Genomic DNA, 11,666 nt, shown 5'->3' with positions numbered 1-11,666 from the left:
GACGAAGTCAACTATGTCAGATTCCTCTTACTGTCATAATTTCGCAAAGGTGCTTTCGGTTCTAAACCTTATTAAGTTATAATCAGATTTTTGACATTAGGTAAGATGAATAGAGAAAGGAGTACTACAAAGTGAGGAAGAACTCAAACTCCATTTATTATTTAGCTTAGAATTTGAAAAATTATTTCAAACAACGGAATAAAGCCACACTCTGAAAATCTGCTTAGGAGATTCTGAAAGTCTATTTCTAAAAAAATGATTTGTGATAATCCACTCAAACTGAAGTGAATTACTAGAATGTAAACACCACATCCCTATTCATATTTGTGTTCTCAATGTGTCATGAATCAGTGAATGAGTAGTACCAAATCTTTTTAAAGCACAGATGGTGTTTGTGGCAGCCATGAGAACATTCCTTTCAGATCTCCCAGCATGATAGACTGAGGGCCCTGACTGATGCATTCAGAATCCACCACACTCCCCTAGGCTGCTCTCAGCCAACGACTGAGTGTGGCAGGGAGACAGGCAGGCTCACTTCTGTGAGACTCAAAAGTCAGGTAATTTTGCCTTGAGGATTCCCCATTGGCCTAGTGAAAACTTTCTTAGACGGATTCTACTCTTAAGACGCTTTTTATTGAAATTTCCTTTCCTCTCCCTCTCCTTCATATGGGTCTGACCTGGATCTTCCTTGCTCTGTTCTAGCTCCAGCTTCCTTCTCATTTTCCTCCATAGGCATTTACCCCCAAAATTTATTGCACATCTGATCCCATTTTTGTAATTGCTTCTTGGAGGATTTTTTTTTTTTGAGATGGAGTTTCACTCTTGTTGCCCAGGCTGGAGTGCAGTGGTGTGATCTTGGCTCACCGCAACCTCCGCCTCCCAGGTTCAAGCAATTCTCCTGCCTCAGCCTCCCAAGTAGCTGGAATTACAGGCATGCAGCACCACACCTAGCAAATTTTGTATTTTTAGTAGAGATGGGGCTTCTCCATGTTGAGGCTGGTCTCGAACTCCTGACCTCAGGTGATCTGCCCGCCTCGGCCTCCCAAAGTGCTGGGATTATGGGCGCGAGCCACCGCGCCTGGCCAATTTTTTATTTATTTATTTTTTTGAGACAGGGTCTGGCTCTGTTGCCCAGGTTGTAGTGCAGTGGCACAATCTTGGCTTATTGCAATCTCCACCTCCTGGGCTTAAGCCATCCTTTCACCTCAGCCTCCTGAGTAGCCGGGACTACAGGAGTGAGCCACCAAGCCCAGCTAATTTTTGTATTTTTTGTAGAGACATGGTTTCGCCATGTTGGCCTGGCTGGTCTTGAACTCCTGACCTCAAGTGATTCACTCACCTATACTCCCAAGGTGCTGGGATTACAGGCACGAGCCACCACACCCAGCCTTTTTGCAGGCTCTTAGCTAACACAGCGGTTAAGTGTATAGATTTCAAAGGATTCCTTAGATAGGTCATTAAAAACAGACAGATATTAGGATATGCTCAAAGATTTAGCCACAAGGATGTAAGTGCTAACAACTTAAATGTTCTTCTGAAGGGACTGATAAGGTAAATTACTGTGTAAATGCACAATGGAATTTTATTTTATTTTTTATTTATTATTATTTTTTTTTTTTAAGAAGGAGCCTCGCTTTGTCACCCCGGCTGGAGTGCAGTGGTGCGATCATGGCTCACTGCAAGCTCCACCTCCTGGGTTCACGCCATTCTCCTGCCTCAGCCTCCCGAGTAGCTGGGACTACAGGTGCCCGCCACCACGCCCGGCTAATTTTTTTAATTTTTTTAGTAGAGATGGGGTTTCACCATGTTAGCCAGGATGGTCTTGATCTCCTGACCTTGTGATCCACCCTCCTCAGCCTCCCAAAGTGCTGGGATTACAGGCGTGAGCCACCGTGCCTGGCCCAATGGAATTTTAATAAGATAATACTAAAGGTGAATTTAATTTTCTTTTTCTAGAGATGGTCTCATTATGTTCCCCAAGCTGGTCCCAAACTCCTGGGCAAAAGCAATCCTCCCACCTTGACCTCCTGAAGTGCTGGGGTTACAGCTATAAGCCACTGTGCCCAGCCCTGAATATTTGTTAGTATCTTCAACAACCATTGTAAAAAAAATAGTTTATTTACTTATTTATGTTATAAGACAGCTCCCTGAGCCAGAAGAGTAGGTTCAGAGAGACTCCTGGAAAAGATAGTTTACAGACTAAGTATTTACAGTGGTATCTCATTTTTGCAAATGAGTCTAGAAGCCTAGAAAACGGTATAAAAAGACATACACTAAAGTTTTAAAAGTGGTTGTCTCTAGGTAGTATTTAAAGTTTCTTGGCCGGGTGCGGTGGCTCACACCTATAATCCTAGCACTTTGGGAGGTGAGGCGGGTGGATTGCCTGAGCTTAGGAGTTTGAGACCAGACTGGGTAACACAGTGAAACCCCATCTCTACTAAAATACAAAAAATTAGATGGGCACGGCAGTGTGCACTTGTAGTCCCAGCTACTTAGGAGGCTAAGACAGGAATTGCTAGAACCTGGGAGGCAGAGGTTGCAGCGAGCCGTGATTGCACCACTGCACTCCAGCCTGGGCGACAGAGCGAGACTCCGTCTCTTAAAAAAGGAAAAAAAAAAAAAAGAAAAAGTTTGTTGCTTTGGTTTATCTATAGTTTTAAATTGGTCTACAGTGAACATGCGTTGTATCTGTTATAACACTAAAAGTCATTATTTTTTTGCAACCTTCACCTCCCGGGCTCCAGCAATCCTCCTGCCTCATCCTCCCAAGCAGCTGCGACTACAGGTATACACTATAATGCCTGGCTAATTTTTGTATTTTTGGTAGAGATGGAGGTTTCTTCATGATGCCCAGGTTGGACTTGAACTCCTGGACTCAAGGGATCCGCCCACCTCGGCCTCCCATAGTGCTGGGATTACAGGCGTAAACCACCACATCCAGCTAGTCTTTAATTAAGCATAATGCTCTTAGGCACTGTTAAACTTTAGAATAGTCCAGTTTATTCTATTGGCTGGGCACAGTGACTCACACCTATAATCCCAGCACTTAGGGAGGCTGAGGTGGGAGGATTGCTTGAGCCCAGGGTTGGAGACCAGCCTGGGCAACATAGGATAACTCGTATCTACAAAAAATAAAAAATTAGCTGGGTATGGTGGCACGCACCCACAGGTAGTCCCAGCTACTCCAGAGGCTGAGGTGGCAGAATCGATTGAGCCTGGGAGGGCGTGACTGCAGTGAGCCGAGATTGCACCACTGCACTCCAGCCTGAGCAATAGAGCAAGACTCTGTCTCAAAATAAGTAAGTTAATTAAATAAAATAAAACTCCAGTGCTGATCAGTAGTGGGATCCAACCTGCAAATAGCTGCTGCACTCCAGCCTGGGCAAAATAGTGAGACCCAAGAATACAAAAATAAAAATAATAAAACTTTAAAATTTGTTAGATGTAAACTTTGTTCACCTTCTCAACTGTCTTCGATTGCCCTACTTTCCGAAGGCACTGCCTGTATTCCAGAGCACCCCAGCACTGCTGCCCTTGCAGAGGTCAGTGGCCTGCATGCCCCACTTTGTCGAACCTCTCTGTGCTAAGTCACCCTCCATTTCTAGGTTGGCTGAAATGCCACACTGGACCACAGACTCTGGCTTCCTGAAAGGCTGGATGAAGCAACATGGAAGTGTGAACTCCCTGTGGGGTGAAACTTGACTCTGAGGAAAGCAGAGAGAAGGAGCCAGGCAGACACGCTCCCTCTTCTTTCCATTTACTCCACTGATTTCCTCTTGTGTCCCTTCTGGGAAAACCCCCCTTGCTGAGGAAGAACATGTGCAGAGTGAATTACCATGTCTCCCAAAGTGGTGCCAGGTCTCTTGGGCATCAGTGTTCAGAGCTTCCCAACTTTGCTCAAATCATTTCTTTCCTTTTCCTCTCTAGCCACTCGGGAGTTGAAAATAAGGATAACTGACCACAACTGACATAATGTAAAGCGTACTCATAGCAGATCAGGATATGAACTGCTCAAACTCCCCTTCAAGAAAGTATTTGCTACCGAACTGCAAGGAGTGAGGTTGCATCCAGGGGATAATGAAACTTGCTACCAGGGTACTCCTAGAAGCCTGAAAAAAGCAATGGCCCTCACAGAGACTATTAAAATGCTTCCCATGGTATAGGGAAGAGAAAGGGAGTAAAAGGCTCAGGAAGTGGGAATGCTGGAATGGATAAATTACACGGGGCAAAATAAGGAGTAATGTTCTCCAGAAAAGCTCAAAGGACACATATTTACCAAAAGCACTAGTAATGTGATGGTGGGAGGGGCCCCAGCATGGTGATGAGTTCAGTGTGGCTCTCCTCCACAGGCCAGGGTTAATGGTCAGTGAAGCAGTCATATAATTTGGCTCACAAATAGCAACGACGATGAAAAGACCCGCAATAGAGGCCAGGTGTTACCACTTCACCATCAAAATCCAGAGGGTCACAATGTCCACAGTTATGGTTAATGGAAAACAACATCCTTAGGAGCAGAATAGCTGGGCAGCCAACAGGCACGGCTTAATGTACTGATCAAAATAGAGCAAGAGTAGATGAGTAGGAGGCTGAGGGCAGTTACCCAAAAGGATCTCTCTTGCCCAGTTTCTGCACCTAAATCACTTTTCAGATCTAGTGTTCATTGCTTTAAGAGATGGCCAGATCCCAGTACCAAGAACCCTGCAATACATAGTGATTTCTCCAGTTCTTCTGTGGAAGACATGAGTGACTGCTCACTGGAGTAAGGGATTTACTCCAACATTCCAAGGACTTCCGGAGACAGGGTCCAAGTTGACACAGATACTCAATGACTGGAAACATCATCATGGGCTGTGTTAGAGTGGGGGCCTACAGGGGCCAGTAAGTGAAGCCCTGGCCCAAGAGCGAGTCCAGTGGTCTATGAAATCACCTAGTGAATATTTCCCTGGTCCCCAAATATCTCATTGGGATTGACACTGTGGCAGAGTAACCCACAGGCTGTACTTGTTGGTGGGGGCTATGATAGTGGGGAAGGTCTGGTAGAAGCCTCCCAAACTGCCTCCCTCCCACCAAGATAGTGAATCAAAACCAGTATAATCCTGGAGAGGGATGGCAGAAATTAGGGCCACTCTTAAAGATGCAGGCATGCTGGTCCCTGTCCTACCTCTCTTTAACTTGCTGGTCTGGTCCTTGCAAAAACCAGACAGATCCTGGAGACTAATGTTCAACCAAGAAATAGACCTGATCACAGCTGCTAGGCTAGATGTGGTATCTTTGCTAAAACAGATAATACAATCTCTGGTACACAGTATGCAGCCATTGATTTGGCAAATGTGTTCTTTTCTATCAGTTAGGAAAGATGATCAGCAACAATGTGCTCCAGGGCTATGTTAACTTTCGACCATCCGTCATAATATAGCCTGAAGACATTGGGACCATCTGGACAAACTGCAGAATATCATGTTGATTCATTCATTACAATGATGACATCATGCTGATGAGGCCAGGATAAGTAAGAGACTACTAACATGCTGGAAATGCGGGTAAGGCACATGCATTCTAGAGCAAGATAAACCGTAAAAAAATTAGGTACTTGCTACCTCCGTAAAGTTTCTGCACATCCTGTGGTCAGGACATTCCCTTAAGAGTAAACAACAGGCCTGTGTGTTGTTGCCACTGCCATTGTTGTCATGGTGGTTGCTCTGAGCTCTGTGGTTTCTAGAGCCAGCTATGTCCCCTCCCTGCCACCACCCTGAAGTGGATGTTCAAGAAGAACCACTCGCTAGAAAACAGATGCGTGCAGTTCCCGAAGATCAGAGTGAAACAACCTGACCGGGTTCCGGTGATTGTGGAAGAAAAAGGTCTCAGGCTCTCAGATTGTTGACATTGACAAACAGAAGAACTTGGTTCCATCTGACAGCCATTCAGTTCCATCTGTGGCTCAGTTCATGTGGATCATCATGAAGATGGAAAAGAATCCATCTTCCTTCTGAAAAGGCATCTTCTGTTTGTGGATAAAACAGTCCAGCCTGGCGGGACACGGTGGCTCATGCCTGTAATCCCAGCACTTTGGGAGACTGAGGCAGCCGGATTACCTGAGGTCGGGAGTTCGAGATCAGCCTGACCAATATGGAGAAACCCAGTCTCTACTAAAAATACAAAAAATTGGCTGGGCGTGGTGGCGCATGCCTGTAATCCCAGCTACTCGGGAGGCTGAGGCATGAGAATCGCTTGAACCTGGGAGGCAGAGGTTGCAGTGAGCCGAGATTGTGCCATTGCACTCCAGCCTGGGCAACAAGAGCGGAACTCCATCTCAAAAAATAAACAAACAAAAAAAAAACAGTCCAGCCTAACTATAGAAGAGTTTTACTAGAAGGAAAAAGATACAGATGGAATCCTGTATGTGGCCTCCAGTGGGGAGAACACTTTTGGTTTCTGAGGGCCATTGCTGGGCTAGGTGTACCCTTACTGCTTGTGTATCTTATAAATGTCCTAGCACCTTGGTAAGCCAAGGCAGGAGGACGGCTTGAACTCAGGGGTTCGGAATCAGCCTGGGCAACATAAGGAGACAGCCGTTGCTACAAAAAAAAAAATTAGTTGAGTGTTGTGGTGCATACCCATGGTCCCAAGCTACTCAGGATGTTGAGGTGGGAGGATTGCTTGAGCCCAGAAGGTAGATGCTGCAGTAAGCCGAGATTGCACCACTGCACTCCAGCCTGGGTGACAGAGCAAGATTCTGTCTTAAACAAACAAACAAAAATTAAGAAGAAAAGAGAAAAAGGAGTACCAGTTGTGGCTGTGAGATCAACTATGGCTATGGAGGCTGTAGTCTGCCCCGATAACCTCCCTCTTTTATTTTCCCTCAGGAAGAGAGGCCTACCAGAGACCTAGAGGAGATGCTTCCCACGTGTTTTTATGAAGTGGATCCATGTGGCACACAAGGTAAACTGTGGCAGTTGTGGAGACGCATCAATTAGATCCCCCTTCTAGAAAGGAGCCACCCCCCAGCTGCAAGGAGTGTGGTAAGTGGACAGTCCCCACCTGTTAGTGTCTTCAGCGTCAGCTTCAGGTTTTTGTCCTGTACTTTTCTCAGGGTGGTCCCCAGCCAATGACTGAGCAAGGCCTGGCTATATCCACCCAATGAGGAACTTCTTTTTTTTTGAGACAGAGTTTTGCTCTTGTTGCCCAGGCTGGAGTGCAATGGTGTGATCTTGGCTCACTGCAACCTCCTCCTCCTGGGTTCAAGCGATTCTCCTGCCTCAGCCTCTCAAGTAGCTGGGATTACGCCTGGCTAAATTTGTATTTTTAGTAGAGATGAGTTTTCTCCATGTTGGTCAGGCTGGTCTCGAACTCCTGACCTCAGGTGATCCACTCGCCTTGGCCTCCCAAAGTGCTGGGATTACAGGTATGAGCCACTGTGCCCAGCCATGAGGAATTTATTTAATCCCTGTTGGATTGGCCTGCCCGATTCTGCCTCTGCCCCTTCTCTTTCACAGGTGTCGCCTCCATTCTTTTTTTTTTTTTCTTTTTGAGACAGAGGCTCGCTCTGATGCCCAGGCTGGAGTGCAGTGGCACGATCTCGGCTCACTGCAACCTCCACCTCCCGGGTTCAAGCGATTCTTGTGCCTCAGCCTCCCAAGTAGTTGGGATTATGGGTGTGCACCACTATGCCTGGTTAATTTTTGTATTTTTAGTAGAGACAGGGTTTCACCATATTGGCCAGGCTGGTTTCAAACTCCTGACCTCAAGTGACCGCCCACCTTAGCCTCCCAAACTGCCGGGATTGCAGGCATGAGCCACCGCGCCAAGCACCCCATACATTTTTTGCATTTCTAACTTCTCAGTGTCTGCTTCTGGGAGAATCTAACTGAGACACCAGTGGATTTGCAAATGGACCCCATAACTGAAGTTGCTCCCTGCTCCCAACCCTGGGATGTGTGACCTAACTAATCTGGACTGTTGTTTTCTCCTATATAAATTAAAGATGCTTATTCCTTTCATAGTTACATTTCGTGGCTATTATGAGGTAAGAAAATGCTATATAATTTGAAAATCACTATGTAAATAAACTATTATAGTTTTTATGAAAAGTACTAAAGCGTTAGAGCGTTTCCGAATTACCTAACGATGCACAATAGTTCTAAAAACTTCAAACAGATAATAGTTTTAAGCCGTTTGAAGGCTGGTATGGTGTATGTGGGGTTTTTCTGTAGCTTTGCTTATTCCCAGGGAGTAACTTATACACTGAGAGATCTTGCTTGGCAATCAGATACAGACCTAAATAAAGAATTGTAGAGTACTATAGTCACCTATCATGGGAATTTTGGTTTGTTTCTTTTCATTTCTAGGATAACAATTACTAAGACACCACAAACAAGAAACACTGAAACATCTCGTTCAACAAAACACAGTGGCCAGTGTATTGAGAGGAAATACTTAACACCCCTGTAACCGTGAACCAATTTTCTCTAGCACTATTCTGATAAGATAAAATTTTATATCCATGAATAAATATAATTTCATGTTTTACTCCTAATACCACTTAACAAAATATTATAATTTTAATATACATGTATATAAAATATTTAACATTGTTTATTTACATTTATTTATATATTTATTTTTGAGATGAAGTCTCGCTCTGTCACCCAGGCTAAAGTGAAGTGGTGCAATCTCAGTTCACTGCCACCACTGACTCCCGGGTTCAAGTGATTCTCCTGCCTCAGCCTTCCGAGTAGCTGGGATTACCGGTGCCTGCCACCACGCCTGGCTAATTTTTTGTATTTTTAGCAGAGATGGGGTTTCACCACGTTGGCCAGGCTGGTCTCGAATGGCTGACCTTTAGCGATCCACTCACCTCGGCCTCCCAAAGTGCTGGGATTACAGACGTGAGCTACCGCGCCTGGCCTATTTATTTATTTTGAAACAGTCTCACTCTGTTGCCCAGGCTGGACTGCAGTGGTGCAATCATGGCTCACTGCAGCCTTGAGCTCCTGGGCTCAAGCAATTCTCCCACCTCAGCCTCCCAAATAGCTGGGACCACAGGTGCATACCGCCATGGACAGCTATTTATTTCATTTTATTTATTTTTTTATTTTTTTGAGACACAGTTTCGCTCTGTCGCCCAGGCTAGAGTGCAATTGTGCAATCTCTGCTCACCGCAACCTCTGCCTCCTGGGTTCAAGAGATTTTCCTGCCTCAGTATCCCAAGTAGCTGGGATTACAGGCACGGACCACCACACCTGGCTAATTCTGTACTTTTAGTAGGAACGGGGTTTCTCCATGTTGATTAGGCTGGTCTTGAACTCCGGACCTCAGGTGATTCGCCTGCCTCAGCTTCCCAAAGTGCTGGGATTACAGGCGTGAGCCACTGTGCCTGGCCTATTTTATTTTTTTGTAGAGACAGTGTCTCCCCATGTTGCCCAGGCTGGTCTTAAACTCTTGGGCTCAAGCAATTCACCCAAAGCATTTGGATTACAGGCATGAGTCACTGTGTCCAGCCATCCAGCCAACATATTATTATTATTATTATTATAAATTTTTTTCAGACGGAGTTTCGCTCTTGTTGCCCAGGCACTATAGTGCAATGGCACGATATCAGCTTACCGCAACCTCTGCCTCAGCCTCCCAAGTAGCTGGGATTACAGATGCCTGCCACAAGGCCTAGCTAATTTTTGTATGTTTAGTAGAGATGGGGTTTCACCATGTTAGCCAGGCTTGTCTCGAACTTCTGACCTTGTGATCCGCCCACCTCAGCCTCCCAAAGTGTTGGGATTACAGGTGTGAACCACCGTGCCCGGACTATTTTTTTTATTATAATTTTTTTTCTTTTTCTCATCCTCTACTCTGAACAGAACTTGTAAACAAATTCTTTTAACATTCATTCTCTGTATTCACAATTATACATAAAGGGTTTGTGTCAGTAATGTTTTATCAGAAAAACTAACTTTTTGCGGTTGCTTTTTAGCAAAAAAGAAGAGAAAGTTTTCTATAATGTGCTACTGTTTGCTTGGCTGGTACTTCAAACCTTTTTTCTTTTCTCTTTTCTTTTCTGAGGTGGAGTCTCACTCTGTCGCCCAGGCTGGAGTGCAGGGCATGATCTCAGATCACAGCAACCTTTGCTTCCTGGGTTGAAACAATTCTCCTGCCTCAGCCTCCCAAGTAGCTGGGATTACAGGCGTGTGCCACCACACCCAGCTAATTTTTGTATTTTTAGTAGAGTTGGGGGTTTCACCATGTTGTGCAGGCTGGTCTTGAACTCCTGACCTCAAGTGATCCGCCCACCTCAGCCTCCCAAAGTGCTGGGATTACAGAGGTCAGTCACCATTCCCAGCCCCCTAATTCAGATTTGAAATGGGGTTTCTCTTCTTTTTGCCTTTCAAAACGTGTCTCTGACTTGCATTTGAGATTTGACACAAATTCACAGTTGTAAACTTTGAAAATCTGTGGTTCCACATAACAAACTGTACAAAATGTTAAAAACCGAACGGGCTCAGTGGCTCAGGCCTGTAATCCCAGCAAATTGGGAGGCCGAGGTAGGAGGATCACCTGAGGTCAGGAGTTTCAGACCAGCTTGGCCAACATGAAGAAACACCATCTCTAATAAAAATACAAAAATTAGTCGGGCTTGGTGGTGTGTGCCTGTAATCACAGCTACTTGGGAGACTGAGACTGGAGAATCACTTGAACCTGGGAGGCAGAAGTGCAGTGAGCTGACATCGTGCCACTGTGCTCCAGCCTGGGCCACAGAGTGAGACGCTGTCTCAAAAATTTTTTGGGGGGTTGTTTATTCAAATATCAGGACAATACTGAATCAAGTGTTGAAGCTTAGAGTTTTAAGATAGACAATACTGAGCTAAGTTTGAAGCTTAGTTCAGTACTGTTCTGTCATCTGAATAAACAGCTGTTTATTACTGAACCTAACAATACAAGACTAATCCGAACGGTTTTGTGTTTAGAAATGTGAATAAATGTAAAAGAACAACTAATTCCCATTGTGCTTTACTACAGTGCACAATATCTGTGACTTGTACACTAATCGTAAAAAGAATGCCAGTAATATAAACTGGATTATCAAGTCTACTAATTTTAAGAATGTGTTTCATCATCGTTTAGTAAGAATAGCAGAGATTGATATGACTTTTTTTGTATATGCATTCTGGGAACTCCCATAATTGAATACAACTTCAAAAGGGCTAAAGCCCAGTGACCTCAAAACGAGGTTCACAGAAAAGTACATAATGATGAAACCTGAAGCAATAAAACACCAATGAACTGAAATGTAAACATTCTTGCTCTTAGGACATGGCATTTTCATTTTTCATTTCGTTTTGGACTGTTACTGAGCTGTCCTCAGACACCTTCCTTTCATATCTTAAACTTTGTCTTTCCAGAAAAGCTTCTGGAATTTTTTTTTTGTTTTTGTCTCAAGGGCATTACAGGAGAACTTAACAGGCTGGGGGCGAGCCCCACAGAGTTCAGCACACCGTTCCCAGCGGCGACACGCTACTTCTGAACACAGAAGCGACTGCCCGTCGGGCTTCCTCCGGGAGAATGGAGACAAACGTACCTTCGAGGGGCTCAATACCTGGAGTGCGAAACGTCTCAGTTCCTCCGCCTCAGTCTCTTTTCCCGGGTTCTGAAGCCACCTATGCAGCAGGGCAGACCTG

This window comes from Colobus angolensis, unplaced genomic scaffold (genome assembly GCF_000951035.1).
Source record: "Colobus angolensis palliatus isolate OR3802 unplaced genomic scaffold, Cang.pa_1.0 Scaffold49, whole genome shotgun sequence".
NCBI classification, from domain to species: Eukaryota; Metazoa; Chordata; class Mammalia; order Primates; family Cercopithecidae; genus Colobus; species Colobus angolensis.
This window is presented reverse-complemented; position numbering follows the sequence as displayed.